The 12,254-nt window shown below is 54.3% G+C and overlaps 28 non-coding genes across 28 annotated transcripts; 22 read left to right on the forward strand and 6 right to left on the reverse strand.

Annotated features, from left to right (window-relative positions):
- Window positions 1-247: 247 nt before the first annotated feature.
- Window positions 248-319, reverse strand: Trnag-ucc (transfer RNA glycine (anticodon UCC)). The gene has a single exon. It is a non-coding gene; the product is annotated as a tRNA-Gly (tRNA).
- A 341-nt stretch (window positions 320-660) lies between these two features.
- On the forward strand, window positions 661-731 carry Trnag-gcc (transfer RNA glycine (anticodon GCC)). The gene has a single exon. It is a non-coding gene; the product is annotated as a tRNA-Gly (tRNA).
- Window positions 732-1,112: 381 nt separating this feature from the next.
- On the forward strand, window positions 1,113-1,185 carry Trnam-cau (transfer RNA methionine (anticodon CAU)). The gene has a single exon. It is a non-coding gene; the product is annotated as a tRNA-Met (tRNA).
- Window positions 1,186-1,481: 296 nt separating this feature from the next.
- Window positions 1,482-1,553, forward strand: Trnae-uuc (transfer RNA glutamic acid (anticodon UUC)). Its single transcript has one exon. It is a non-coding gene; the product is annotated as a tRNA-Glu (tRNA).
- A 198-nt stretch (window positions 1,554-1,751) lies between these two features.
- Window positions 1,752-1,825, forward strand: Trnai-aau (transfer RNA isoleucine (anticodon AAU)). The gene has a single exon. It is a non-coding gene; the product is annotated as a tRNA-Ile (tRNA).
- Window positions 1,826-2,410: 585 nt separating this feature from the next.
- On the reverse strand, window positions 2,411-2,482 carry Trnag-ucc (transfer RNA glycine (anticodon UCC)). Its single transcript has one exon. It is a non-coding gene; the product is annotated as a tRNA-Gly (tRNA).
- Window positions 2,483-2,823: 341 nt separating this feature from the next.
- Trnag-gcc (transfer RNA glycine (anticodon GCC)) lies at window positions 2,824-2,894 on the forward strand. Its single transcript has one exon. It is a non-coding gene; the product is annotated as a tRNA-Gly (tRNA).
- A 381-nt stretch (window positions 2,895-3,275) lies between these two features.
- Window positions 3,276-3,348, forward strand: Trnam-cau (transfer RNA methionine (anticodon CAU)). Its single transcript has one exon. It is a non-coding gene; the product is annotated as a tRNA-Met (tRNA).
- A 296-nt stretch (window positions 3,349-3,644) lies between these two features.
- Trnae-uuc (transfer RNA glutamic acid (anticodon UUC)) lies at window positions 3,645-3,716 on the forward strand. The gene has a single exon. It is a non-coding gene; the product is annotated as a tRNA-Glu (tRNA).
- Window positions 3,717-3,914: 198 nt separating this feature from the next.
- Window positions 3,915-3,988, forward strand: Trnai-aau (transfer RNA isoleucine (anticodon AAU)). Its single transcript has one exon. It is a non-coding gene; the product is annotated as a tRNA-Ile (tRNA).
- Window positions 3,989-4,573: 585 nt separating this feature from the next.
- Window positions 4,574-4,645, reverse strand: Trnag-ucc (transfer RNA glycine (anticodon UCC)). The gene has a single exon. It is a non-coding gene; the product is annotated as a tRNA-Gly (tRNA).
- A 341-nt stretch (window positions 4,646-4,986) lies between these two features.
- Trnag-gcc (transfer RNA glycine (anticodon GCC)) lies at window positions 4,987-5,057 on the forward strand. Its single transcript has one exon. It is a non-coding gene; the product is annotated as a tRNA-Gly (tRNA).
- A 381-nt stretch (window positions 5,058-5,438) lies between these two features.
- On the forward strand, window positions 5,439-5,511 carry Trnam-cau (transfer RNA methionine (anticodon CAU)). Its single transcript has one exon. It is a non-coding gene; the product is annotated as a tRNA-Met (tRNA).
- Window positions 5,512-5,807: 296 nt separating this feature from the next.
- Trnae-uuc (transfer RNA glutamic acid (anticodon UUC)) lies at window positions 5,808-5,879 on the forward strand. The gene has a single exon. It is a non-coding gene; the product is annotated as a tRNA-Glu (tRNA).
- A 198-nt stretch (window positions 5,880-6,077) lies between these two features.
- Window positions 6,078-6,151, forward strand: Trnai-aau (transfer RNA isoleucine (anticodon AAU)). Its single transcript has one exon. It is a non-coding gene; the product is annotated as a tRNA-Ile (tRNA).
- A 585-nt stretch (window positions 6,152-6,736) lies between these two features.
- On the reverse strand, window positions 6,737-6,808 carry Trnag-ucc (transfer RNA glycine (anticodon UCC)). The gene has a single exon. It is a non-coding gene; the product is annotated as a tRNA-Gly (tRNA).
- A 341-nt stretch (window positions 6,809-7,149) lies between these two features.
- On the forward strand, window positions 7,150-7,220 carry Trnag-gcc (transfer RNA glycine (anticodon GCC)). Its single transcript has one exon. It is a non-coding gene; the product is annotated as a tRNA-Gly (tRNA).
- Window positions 7,221-7,601: 381 nt separating this feature from the next.
- Window positions 7,602-7,674, forward strand: Trnam-cau (transfer RNA methionine (anticodon CAU)). Its single transcript has one exon. It is a non-coding gene; the product is annotated as a tRNA-Met (tRNA).
- Window positions 7,675-7,970: 296 nt separating this feature from the next.
- Window positions 7,971-8,042, forward strand: Trnae-uuc (transfer RNA glutamic acid (anticodon UUC)). The gene has a single exon. It is a non-coding gene; the product is annotated as a tRNA-Glu (tRNA).
- Window positions 8,043-8,240: 198 nt separating this feature from the next.
- Window positions 8,241-8,314, forward strand: Trnai-aau (transfer RNA isoleucine (anticodon AAU)). The gene has a single exon. It is a non-coding gene; the product is annotated as a tRNA-Ile (tRNA).
- A 585-nt stretch (window positions 8,315-8,899) lies between these two features.
- On the reverse strand, window positions 8,900-8,971 carry Trnag-ucc (transfer RNA glycine (anticodon UCC)). The gene has a single exon. It is a non-coding gene; the product is annotated as a tRNA-Gly (tRNA).
- A 341-nt stretch (window positions 8,972-9,312) lies between these two features.
- Window positions 9,313-9,383, forward strand: Trnag-gcc (transfer RNA glycine (anticodon GCC)). The gene has a single exon. It is a non-coding gene; the product is annotated as a tRNA-Gly (tRNA).
- A 381-nt stretch (window positions 9,384-9,764) lies between these two features.
- Window positions 9,765-9,837, forward strand: Trnam-cau (transfer RNA methionine (anticodon CAU)). The gene has a single exon. It is a non-coding gene; the product is annotated as a tRNA-Met (tRNA).
- A 296-nt stretch (window positions 9,838-10,133) lies between these two features.
- Trnae-uuc (transfer RNA glutamic acid (anticodon UUC)) lies at window positions 10,134-10,205 on the forward strand. Its single transcript has one exon. It is a non-coding gene; the product is annotated as a tRNA-Glu (tRNA).
- A 198-nt stretch (window positions 10,206-10,403) lies between these two features.
- Trnai-aau (transfer RNA isoleucine (anticodon AAU)) lies at window positions 10,404-10,477 on the forward strand. Its single transcript has one exon. It is a non-coding gene; the product is annotated as a tRNA-Ile (tRNA).
- Window positions 10,478-11,062: 585 nt separating this feature from the next.
- Window positions 11,063-11,134, reverse strand: Trnag-ucc (transfer RNA glycine (anticodon UCC)). The gene has a single exon. It is a non-coding gene; the product is annotated as a tRNA-Gly (tRNA).
- Window positions 11,135-11,475: 341 nt separating this feature from the next.
- Trnag-gcc (transfer RNA glycine (anticodon GCC)) lies at window positions 11,476-11,546 on the forward strand. The gene has a single exon. It is a non-coding gene; the product is annotated as a tRNA-Gly (tRNA).
- Window positions 11,547-11,927: 381 nt separating this feature from the next.
- Trnam-cau (transfer RNA methionine (anticodon CAU)) lies at window positions 11,928-12,000 on the forward strand. Its single transcript has one exon. It is a non-coding gene; the product is annotated as a tRNA-Met (tRNA).
- The last annotated feature ends 254 nt before the right edge of the window (window positions 12,001-12,254 follow it).

Raw genomic sequence — 12,254 nt, forward strand, 5'->3', positions numbered from 1 at the left:
ACCGTGAAATGAAGGGGCGTGCTGTGTGTCTATCGCCTCGCCTCTCCTTATCTCTCTCAGTCGTTTCTCGTGCTTGTTGTTTTGATATAGGCCGATTTGAGAGCGTCAGCTCTCGCGTCAGCCGAGCAAAGTCGAGACAAGTCGAGACACACTACAGGCTGGTCTGCAGCGAGTAACAGGGAGGAAAACAAAACATTAATTTCAAGGCGCGTGGCAAAAGTACCCATACGCGAAATTAAAAGCCTGCTGCGGTGGCCGGGAATCGAACCCGGATCAACTGCTTGGAAGGCAACTATGCTGACCATTACACCACCACCGCACAGGGGAGCGCCCCGGCGCCGCACTGTGTCGGCTTCCCGCCTGTCGGCAGCGGCCGAAGGTGATGGTACCTGGCAGGCGCATTTCGAGGTAGGCTAGGGGAGCACATCCAGACGCATTCGGACAGCATATCCGCGCACATTTCGCATCCTTTGGCAAGAGTCGGCTCTGGCGACGCAAGAGTACGCAGAGGACGGCGTTCTGGCGGCGATTTTAAGCAGTACAGTGCAGGGTTCAGCGTCTGCAGCATCTTCTCGACAGAATGCTATGGCGCTTGACGACAGTCCCACTTTCCCTTAAGACAACTGCTCGGGAAGCAGCTTGAAGTTGATACCGACCGGAGCATCGGTGGTTCAGTGGTAGAATGCTCGCCTGCCACGCGGGCGGCCCGGGTTCGATTCCCGGCCGATGCATCATTTTGCTTTTCCCGCGGTAATGCTGCCGTGTGGCTTGCGCGCTTGACATGCACGATCCACAAGAATGTATAGCTGGATTCCCTTGAGAAGAACCGAGAACGCAGCACTAGCGGGTCCCCACTGGGACGCTCGCATCATGTTCTATAGACTAGCGTCGGCCTGGCCTCACAAGTTGCTGTGTCCAGGTGCCTCCGAGGCACTGAACTTTAACGACAAGGAGTGCTGCCTATCGTTGCAAAAGCTGCAGCAACACCGCAATCAACTGGGCCGGCAATGCACGTGTAGCAAACAGAACACGTTATCCAGGAAGTACAGTGTCTTCACGTCTAACATTCGGTGTGATACTTACCCAGTTTCCAGGACAAACGGTTCACCGGTGCCTCGGTAGCGCAGTAGGCAGCGCGTAAGTCTCATAATCTTAAGGTCGTGAGTTCGATCCTCACCCGGGGCATTTAATTTTCTGTGACTGATGGTGGTGCTGTTGCTGGGGCCCCAACTTATTTCTTGTTTGTTATCCACAACGCTTCAGCGGGAAAATGTTTACTTCCTGTTATTGCTACTTACAGCTTCCCTTTTCCTCTTCTCCCAGCAGAGCATGAAGCCAAAAGCATTGCTCTGAGACGTTTGAGGTGCGCGCCTTGCCAGTCAGCATGCGCAAAGATGCTCGTAAAGAGAGATGGGCGCCGACGCGGGACTCGGCACGAAATGCGCCAAGGGACCGTCCGAACCGTTAAAGAGACGCACAGATCCGGTGTGGTCTAGTGGCTAGGATACCTGGCTTTCACCCAGGAGGCCCGGGTTCGATTCCCGGTACCGGAACGGAATTTTTTCCACACTACTCGTGACAAGTTTGAGCTGTCCGAGCTGCCGTTTCCCGTCCTGCTCGCAATATAGCTACTGTTTCGTGACAGTCAGCAGAATATAGACGAGGGAAGCAGACACACGACGGCCATAGAAATGGTGTATGGCTTCATGCCACACGGTTCCAGCGTAGGCCTGAGCAACTGCATCTGTCGAGGCCCGTTAGCTCAGTTGGTTAGAGCGTCGTGCTAATAACGCGAAGGTCGTGGGTTCGATCCCCCCACGGGCCACTACGCTTTTACTACTACGAAAAGGCAGCGCCGATTTCAGCTGGCGAGTGTGATGACCACCCTGCGTGGAAGTTGACAGAGGTTCCGAACCCGACCTGTCGGGAAGCGCTACAGCATTCACTCGCCAATGGCCATAGTGTGCTCAATACACTGGTTCTCAACCGATAAAGAGAAAATGAAAGGAAATGTCCGAATGCCGATGCGTAACAACTTTGGCCCTTGTCAGTACTTGGGCGGGTAAGTGCATCGGAACACAGGGTACTGTTGGCAGTTTTACTTCCTATTTTTCTTTCTCCTTTGTTTTCGGAGCCACAGCCCGATTCGGTCAGGGAGACGCCACCGTGAAATGAAGGGGCGTGCTGTGTGTCTATCGCCTCGCCTCTCCTTATCTCTCTCAGTCGTTTCTCGTGCTTGTTGTTTTGATATAGGCCGATTTGAGAGCGTCAGCTCTCGCGTCAGCCGAGCAAAGTCGAGACAAGTCGAGACACACTACAGGCTGGTCTGCAGCGAGTAACAGGGAGGAAAACAAAACATTAATTTCAAGGCGCGTGGCAAAAGTACCCATACGCGAAATTAAAAGCCTGCTGCGGTGGCCGGGAATCGAACCCGGATCAACTGCTTGGAAGGCAACTATGCTGACCATTACACCACCACCGCACAGGGGAGCGCCCCGGCGCCGCACTGTGTCGGCTTCCCGCCTGTCGGCAGCGGCCGAAGGTGATGGTACCTGGCAGGCGCATTTCGAGGTAGGCTAGGGGAGCACATCCAGACGCATTCGGACAGCATATCCGCGCACATTTCGCATCCTTTGGCAAGAGTCGGCTCTGGCGACGCAAGAGTACGCAGAGGACGGCGTTCTGGCGGCGATTTTAAGCAGTACAGTGCAGGGTTCAGCGTCTGCAGCATCTTCTCGACAGAATGCTATGGCGCTTGACGACAGTCCCACTTTCCCTTAAGACAACTGCTCGGGAAGCAGCTTGAAGTTGATACCGACCGGAGCATCGGTGGTTCAGTGGTAGAATGCTCGCCTGCCACGCGGGCGGCCCGGGTTCGATTCCCGGCCGATGCATCATTTTGCTTTTCCCGCGGTAATGCTGCCGTGTGGCTTGCGCGCTTGACATGCACGATCCACAAGAATGTATAGCTGGATTCCCTTGAGAAGAACCGAGAACGCAGCACTAGCGGGTCCCCACTGGGACGCTCGCATCATGTTCTATAGACTAGCGTCGGCCTGGCCTCACAAGTTGCTGTGTCCAGGTGCCTCCGAGGCACTGAACTTTAACGACAAGGAGTGCTGCCTATCGTTGCAAAAGCTGCAGCAACACCGCAATCAACTGGGCCGGCAATGCACGTGTAGCAAACAGAACACGTTATCCAGGAAGTACAGTGTCTTCACGTCTAACATTCGGTGTGATACTTACCCAGTTTCCAGGACAAACGGTTCACCGGTGCCTCGGTAGCGCAGTAGGCAGCGCGTAAGTCTCATAATCTTAAGGTCGTGAGTTCGATCCTCACCCGGGGCATTTAATTTTCTGTGACTGATGGTGGTGCTGTTGCTGGGGCCCCAACTTATTTCTTGTTTGTTATCCACAACGCTTCAGCGGGAAAATGTTTACTTCCTGTTATTGCTACTTACAGCTTCCCTTTTCCTCTTCTCCCAGCAGAGCATGAAGCCAAAAGCATTGCTCTGAGACGTTTGAGGTGCGCGCCTTGCCAGTCAGCATGCGCAAAGATGCTCGTAAAGAGAGATGGGCGCCGACGCGGGACTCGGCACGAAATGCGCCAAGGGACCGTCCGAACCGTTAAAGAGACGCACAGATCCGGTGTGGTCTAGTGGCTAGGATACCTGGCTTTCACCCAGGAGGCCCGGGTTCGATTCCCGGTACCGGAACGGAATTTTTTCCACACTACTCGTGACAAGTTTGAGCTGTCCGAGCTGCCGTTTCCCGTCCTGCTCGCAATATAGCTACTGTTTCGTGACAGTCAGCAGAATATAGACGAGGGAAGCAGACACACGACGGCCATAGAAATGGTGTATGGCTTCATGCCACACGGTTCCAGCGTAGGCCTGAGCAACTGCATCTGTCGAGGCCCGTTAGCTCAGTTGGTTAGAGCGTCGTGCTAATAACGCGAAGGTCGTGGGTTCGATCCCCCCACGGGCCACTACGCTTTTACTACTACGAAAAGGCAGCGCCGATTTCAGCTGGCGAGTGTGATGACCACCCTGCGTGGAAGTTGACAGAGGTTCCGAACCCGACCTGTCGGGAAGCGCTACAGCATTCACTCGCCAATGGCCATAGTGTGCTCAATACACTGGTTCTCAACCGATAAAGAGAAAATGAAAGGAAATGTCCGAATGCCGATGCGTAACAACTTTGGCCCTTGTCAGTACTTGGGCGGGTAAGTGCATCGGAACACAGGGTACTGTTGGCAGTTTTACTTCCTATTTTTCTTTCTCCTTTGTTTTCGGAGCCACAGCCCGATTCGGTCAGGGAGACGCCACCGTGAAATGAAGGGGCGTGCTGTGTGTCTATCGCCTCGCCTCTCCTTATCTCTCTCAGTCGTTTCTCGTGCTTGTTGTTTTGATATAGGCCGATTTGAGAGCGTCAGCTCTCGCGTCAGCCGAGCAAAGTCGAGACAAGTCGAGACACACTACAGGCTGGTCTGCAGCGAGTAACAGGGAGGAAAACAAAACATTAATTTCAAGGCGCGTGGCAAAAGTACCCATACGCGAAATTAAAAGCCTGCTGCGGTGGCCGGGAATCGAACCCGGATCAACTGCTTGGAAGGCAACTATGCTGACCATTACACCACCACCGCACAGGGGAGCGCCCCGGCGCCGCACTGTGTCGGCTTCCCGCCTGTCGGCAGCGGCCGAAGGTGATGGTACCTGGCAGGCGCATTTCGAGGTAGGCTAGGGGAGCACATCCAGACGCATTCGGACAGCATATCCGCGCACATTTCGCATCCTTTGGCAAGAGTCGGCTCTGGCGACGCAAGAGTACGCAGAGGACGGCGTTCTGGCGGCGATTTTAAGCAGTACAGTGCAGGGTTCAGCGTCTGCAGCATCTTCTCGACAGAATGCTATGGCGCTTGACGACAGTCCCACTTTCCCTTAAGACAACTGCTCGGGAAGCAGCTTGAAGTTGATACCGACCGGAGCATCGGTGGTTCAGTGGTAGAATGCTCGCCTGCCACGCGGGCGGCCCGGGTTCGATTCCCGGCCGATGCATCATTTTGCTTTTCCCGCGGTAATGCTGCCGTGTGGCTTGCGCGCTTGACATGCACGATCCACAAGAATGTATAGCTGGATTCCCTTGAGAAGAACCGAGAACGCAGCACTAGCGGGTCCCCACTGGGACGCTCGCATCATGTTCTATAGACTAGCGTCGGCCTGGCCTCACAAGTTGCTGTGTCCAGGTGCCTCCGAGGCACTGAACTTTAACGACAAGGAGTGCTGCCTATCGTTGCAAAAGCTGCAGCAACACCGCAATCAACTGGGCCGGCAATGCACGTGTAGCAAACAGAACACGTTATCCAGGAAGTACAGTGTCTTCACGTCTAACATTCGGTGTGATACTTACCCAGTTTCCAGGACAAACGGTTCACCGGTGCCTCGGTAGCGCAGTAGGCAGCGCGTAAGTCTCATAATCTTAAGGTCGTGAGTTCGATCCTCACCCGGGGCATTTAATTTTCTGTGACTGATGGTGGTGCTGTTGCTGGGGCCCCAACTTATTTCTTGTTTGTTATCCACAACGCTTCAGCGGGAAAATGTTTACTTCCTGTTATTGCTACTTACAGCTTCCCTTTTCCTCTTCTCCCAGCAGAGCATGAAGCCAAAAGCATTGCTCTGAGACGTTTGAGGTGCGCGCCTTGCCAGTCAGCATGCGCAAAGATGCTCGTAAAGAGAGATGGGCGCCGACGCGGGACTCGGCACGAAATGCGCCAAGGGACCGTCCGAACCGTTAAAGAGACGCACAGATCCGGTGTGGTCTAGTGGCTAGGATACCTGGCTTTCACCCAGGAGGCCCGGGTTCGATTCCCGGTACCGGAACGGAATTTTTTCCACACTACTCGTGACAAGTTTGAGCTGTCCGAGCTGCCGTTTCCCGTCCTGCTCGCAATATAGCTACTGTTTCGTGACAGTCAGCAGAATATAGACGAGGGAAGCAGACACACGACGGCCATAGAAATGGTGTATGGCTTCATGCCACACGGTTCCAGCGTAGGCCTGAGCAACTGCATCTGTCGAGGCCCGTTAGCTCAGTTGGTTAGAGCGTCGTGCTAATAACGCGAAGGTCGTGGGTTCGATCCCCCCACGGGCCACTACGCTTTTACTACTACGAAAAGGCAGCGCCGATTTCAGCTGGCGAGTGTGATGACCACCCTGCGTGGAAGTTGACAGAGGTTCCGAACCCGACCTGTCGGGAAGCGCTACAGCATTCACTCGCCAATGGCCATAGTGTGCTCAATACACTGGTTCTCAACCGATAAAGAGAAAATGAAAGGAAATGTCCGAATGCCGATGCGTAACAACTTTGGCCCTTGTCAGTACTTGGGCGGGTAAGTGCATCGGAACACAGGGTACTGTTGGCAGTTTTACTTCCTATTTTTCTTTCTCCTTTGTTTTCGGAGCCACAGCCCGATTCGGTCAGGGAGACGCCACCGTGAAATGAAGGGGCGTGCTGTGTGTCTATCGCCTCGCCTCTCCTTATCTCTCTCAGTCGTTTCTCGTGCTTGTTGTTTTGATATAGGCCGATTTGAGAGCGTCAGCTCTCGCGTCAGCCGAGCAAAGTCGAGACAAGTCGAGACACACTACAGGCTGGTCTGCAGCGAGTAACAGGGAGGAAAACAAAACATTAATTTCAAGGCGCGTGGCAAAAGTACCCATACGCGAAATTAAAAGCCTGCTGCGGTGGCCGGGAATCGAACCCGGATCAACTGCTTGGAAGGCAACTATGCTGACCATTACACCACCACCGCACAGGGGAGCGCCCCGGCGCCGCACTGTGTCGGCTTCCCGCCTGTCGGCAGCGGCCGAAGGTGATGGTACCTGGCAGGCGCATCTCGAGGTAGGCTAGGGGAGCACATCCAGACGCATTCGGACAGCATATCCGCGCACATTTCGCATCCTTTGGCAAGAGTCGGCTCTGGCGACGCAAGAGTACGCAGAGGACAGCGTTCTGGCGGCGATTTTAAGCAGTACAGTGCAGGGTTCAGCGTCTGCAGCATCTTCTCGACAGAATGCTATGGCGCTTGACGACAGTCCCACTTTCCCTTAAGACAACTGCTCGGGAAGCAGCTTGAAGTTGATACCGACCGGAGCATCGGTGGTTCAGTGGTAGAATGCTCGCCTGCCACGCGGGCGGCCCGGGTTCGATTCCCGGCCGATGCATCATTTTGCTTTTCCCGCGGTAATGCTGCCGTGTGGCTTGCGCGCTTGACATGCACGATCCACAAGAATGTATAGCTGGATTCCCTTGAGAAGAACCGAGAACGCAGCACTAGCGGGTCCCCACTGGGACGCTCGCATCATGTTCTATAGACTAGCGTCGGCCTGGCCTCACAAGTTGCTGTGTCCAGGTGCCTCCGAGGCACTGAACTTTAACGACAAGGAGTGCTGCCTATCGTTGCAAAAGCTGCAGCAACACCGCAATCAACTGGGCCGGCAATGCACGTGTAGCAAACAGAACACGTTATCCAGGAAGTACAGTGTCTTCACGTCTAACATTCGGTGTGATACTTACCCAGTTTCCAGGACAAACGGTTCACCGGTGCCTCGGTAGCGCAGTAGGCAGCGCGTAAGTCTCATAATCTTAAGGTCGTGAGTTCGATCCTCACCCGGGGCATTTAATTTTCTGTGACTGATGGTGGTGCTGTTGCTGGGGCCCCAACTTATTTCTTGTTTGTTATCCACAACGCTTCAGCGGGAAAATGTTTACTTCCTGTTATTGCTACTTACAGCTTCCCTTTTCCTCTTCTCCCAGCAGAGCATGAAGCCAAAAGCATTGCTCTGAGACGTTTGAGGTGCGCGCCTTGCCAGTCAGCATGCGCAAAGATGCTCGTAAAGAGAGATGGGCGCCGACGCGGGACTCGGCACGAAATGCGCCAAGGGACCGTCCGAACCGTTAAAGAGACGCACAGATCCGGTGTGGTCTAGTGGCTAGGATACCTGGCTTTCACCCAGGAGGCCCGGGTTCGATTCCCGGTACCGGAACGGAATTTTTTCCACACTACTCGTGACAAGTTTGAGCTGTCCGAGCTGCCGTTTCCCGTCCTGCTCGCAATATAGCTACTGTTTCGTGACAGTCAGCAGAATATAGACGAGGGAAGCAGACACACGACGGCCATAGAAATGGTGTATGGCTTCATGCCACACGGTTCCAGCGTAGGCCTGAGCAACTGCATCTGTCGAGGCCCGTTAGCTCAGTTGGTTAGAGCGTCGTGCTAATAACGCGAAGGTCGTGGGTTCGATCCCCCCACGGGCCACTACGCTTTTACTACTACGAAAAGGCAGCGCCGATTTCAGCTGGCGAGTGTGATGACCACCCTGCGTGGAAGTTGACAGAGGTTCCGAACCCGACCTGTCGGGAAGCGCTACAGCATTCACTCGCCAATGGCCATAGTGTGCTCAATACACTGGTTCTCAACCGATAAAGAGAAAATGAAAGGAAATGTCCGAATGCCGATGCGTAACAACTTTGGCCCTTGTCAGTACTTGGGCGGGTAAGTGCATCGGAACACAGGCTACTGTTGGCAGTTTTACTTCCTATTTTTCTTTCTCCTTTGTTTTCGGAGCCACAGCCCGATTCGGTCAGGGAGACGCCACCGTGAAATGAAGGGGCGTGCTGTGTGTCTATCGCCTCGCCTCTCCTTATCTCTCTCAGTCGTTTCTCGTGCTTGTTGTTTTGATATAGGCCGATTTGAGAGCGTCAGCTCTCGCGTCAGCCGAGCAAAGTCGAGACAAGTCGAGACACACTACAGGCTGGTCTGCAGCGAGTAACAGGGAGGAAAACAAAACATTAATTTCAAGGCGCGTGGCAAAAGTACCCATACGCGAAATTAAAAGCCTGCTGCGGTGGCCGGGAATCGAACCCGGATCAACTGCTTGGAAGGCAACTATGCTGACCATTACACCACCACCGCACAGGGGAGCGCCCCGGCGCCGCACTGTGTCGGCTTCCCGCCTGTCGGCAGCGGCCGAAGGTGATGGTACCTGGCAGGCGCATTTCGAGGTAGGCTAGGGGAGCACATCCAGACGCATTCGGACAGCATATCCGCGCACATTTCGCATCCTTTGGCAAGAGTCGGCTCTGGCGACGCAAGAGTACGCAGAGGACGGCGTTCTGGCGGCGATTTTAAGCAGTACAGTGCAGGGTTCAGCGTCTGCAGCATCTTCTCGACAGAATGCTATGGCGCTTGACGACAGTCCCACTTTCCCTTAAGACAACTGCTCGGGAAGCAGCTTGAAGTTGATACCGACCGGAGCATCGGTGGTTCAGTGGTAGAATGCTCGCCTGCCACGCGGGCGGCCCGGGTTCGATTCCCGGCCGATGCATCATTTTGCTTTTCCCGCGGTAATGCTGCCGTGTGGCTTGCGCGCTTGACATGCACGATCCACAAGAATGTATAGCTGGATTCCCTTGAGAAGAACCGAGAACGCAGCACTAGCGGGTCCCCACTGGGACGCTCGCATCATGTTCTATAGACTAGCGTCGGCCTGGCCTCACAAGTTGCTGTGTCCAGGTGCCTCCGAGGCACTGAACTTTAACGACAAGGAGTGCTGCCTATCGTTGCAAAAGCTGCAGCAACACCGCAATCAACTGGGCCGGCAATGCACGTGTAGCAAACAGAACACGTTATCCAGGAAGTACAGTGTCTTCACGTCTAACATTCGGTGTGATACTTACCCAGTTTCCAGGACAAACGGTTAACCGGTGCCTCGGTAGCGCAGTAGGCAGCGCGTAAGTCTCATAATCATAAGGTCGTGAGTTCGATCCTCACCCGGGGCATTTAATTTTCTGTGACTGATGGTGGTGCTGTTGCTGGGGCCCCAACTTATTTCTTGTTTGTTATCCACAACGCTTCAGCGGGAAAATGTTTACTTCCTGTTATTGCTACTTACAGTTTCCCTTTTCCTCTTCTCCCAGCAGAGCATGAAGCCAAAAGCATTGCTCTGAGACGTTTGAGGTGCGCGCCTTGCCAGTCAGCATGCGCAAAGATGCTCGTAAAGAGAGATGGGCGCCGACGCGGGACTCGGCACGAAATGCGCCAAGGGACCGTCCGAACCGTTAAAGAGACGCACAGATCCGGTGTGGTCTAGTGGCCAGGATACCTGGCTTTCACCCAGGAGGCCCGGGTTCGATTCCCGGTACCGGAACGGAATTTTTTCCACACTACTCGTGACAAGTTTGAGCTGTCCGAGCTGCCGTTTCCCGTCCTGCTCGCAATATAGCTACTGTTTCGTGACAGTCAGCAGAATATAGACGAGGGAAGCAGACACACGACGGCCATAGAAATGGTGTATGGCTTCATGCCACACGGTTCCAGCGTAGGCCTGAGCAACAGCATCTGTCGAGGCCCGTTAGCTCAGTTGGTTAGAGCGTCGTGCTAATAACGCGAAGGTCGTGGGTTCGATCCCCCCACGGGCCACTACGCTTTTACTACTACGAAAAGGCAGCGCCGATTTCAGCTGGCGAGTGTGATGACCACCCTGCGTGGAAGTTGACAGAGGTTCCGAACCCGACCTGTCGGGAAGCGCTACAGCATTCACTCGCCAATGGCCATAGTGTGCTCAATACACTGGTTCTCAACCGATAAAGAGAAAATGAAAGGAAATGTCCGAATGCCGATGCGTAACAACTTTGGCCCTTGTCAGTACTTGGGCGGGTAAGTGCATCGGAACACAGGCTACTGTTGGCAGTTTTACTTCCTATTTTTCTTTCTCCTTTGTTTTCGGAGCCACAGCCCGATTCGGTCAGGGAGACGCCACCGTGAAATGAAGGGGCGTGCTGTGTGTCTATCGCCTCGCCTCTCCTTATCTCTCTCAGTCGTTTCTCGTGCTTGTTGTTTTGATATAGGCCGATTTGAGAGCGTCAGCTCTCGCGTCAGCCGAGCAAAGTCGAGACAAGTCGAGACACACTACAGGCTGGTCTGCAGCGAGTAACAGGGAGGAAAACAAAACATTAATTTCAAGGCGCGTGGCAAAAGTACCCATACGCGAAATTAAAAGCCTGCTGCGGTGGCCGGGAATCGAACCCGGATCAACTGCTTGGAAGGCAACTATGCTGACCATTACACCACCACCGCACAGGGGAGCGCCCCGGCGCCGCACTGTGTCGGCTTCCCGCCTGTCGGCAGCGGCCGAAGGTGATGGTACCTGGCAGGCGCATTTCGAGGTAGGCTAGGGGAGCACATCCAGACGCATTCGGACAGCATATCCGCGCACATTTCGCATCCTTTGGCAAGAGTCGGCTCTGGCGACGCAAGAGTACGCAGAGGACGGCGTTCTGGCGGCGATTTTAAGCAGTACAGTGCAGGGTTCAGCGTCTGCAGCATCTTCTCGACAGAATGCTATGGCGCTTGACGACAGTCCCACTTTCCCTTAAGACAACTGCTCGGGAAGCAGCTTGAAGTTGATACCGACCGGAGCATCGGTGGTTCAGTGGTAGAATGCTCGCCTGCCACGCGGGCGGCCCGGGTTCGATTCCCGGCCGATGCATCATTTTGCTTTTCCCGCGGTAATGCTGCCGTGTGGCTTGCGCGCTTGACATGCACGATCCACAAGAATGTATAGCTGGATTCCCTTGAGAAGAACCGAGAACGCAGCACTAGCGGGTCCCCACTGGGACGCTCGCATCATGTTCTATAGACTAGCGTCGGCCTGGCCTCACAAGTTGCTGTGTCCAGGTGCCTCCGAGGCACTGAACTTTAACGACAAGGAGTGCTGCCTATCGTTGCAAAAGCTGCAGCAACACCGCAATCAACTGGGCCGGCAATGCACGTGTAGCAAACAGAACACGTTATCCAGGAAGTACAGTGTCTTCACGTCTAACATTCGGTGTGATACTTACCCAGTTTCCAGGACAAACGGTTAACCGGTGCCTCGGTAGCGCAGTAGGCAGCGCGTAAGTCTCATAATCATAAGGTCGTGAGTTCGATCCTCACCCGGGGCATTTAATTTTCTGTGACTGATGGTGGTGCTGTTGCTGGGGCCCCAACTTATTTCTTGTTTGTTATCCACAACGCTTCAGCGGGAAAATGTTTACTTCCTGTTATTGCTACTTACAGCTTCCCTTTTCCTCTTCTCCCAGCAGAGCATGAAGCCAAAAGCATTGCTCTGAGACGTTTGAGGTGCGCGCCTTGCCAGTCAGCATGCGCAAAGATGCTCGTAAAGAGAGATGGGCGCCGACGCGGGACTCGGCACGAA

The sequence above is a fragment of the Schistocerca gregaria genome, unplaced genomic scaffold (assembly GCF_023897955.1).
Source record: "Schistocerca gregaria isolate iqSchGreg1 unplaced genomic scaffold, iqSchGreg1.2 ptg000392l, whole genome shotgun sequence".
Lineage (NCBI taxonomy): Eukaryota > Metazoa > Arthropoda > Insecta > Orthoptera > Acrididae > Schistocerca > Schistocerca gregaria.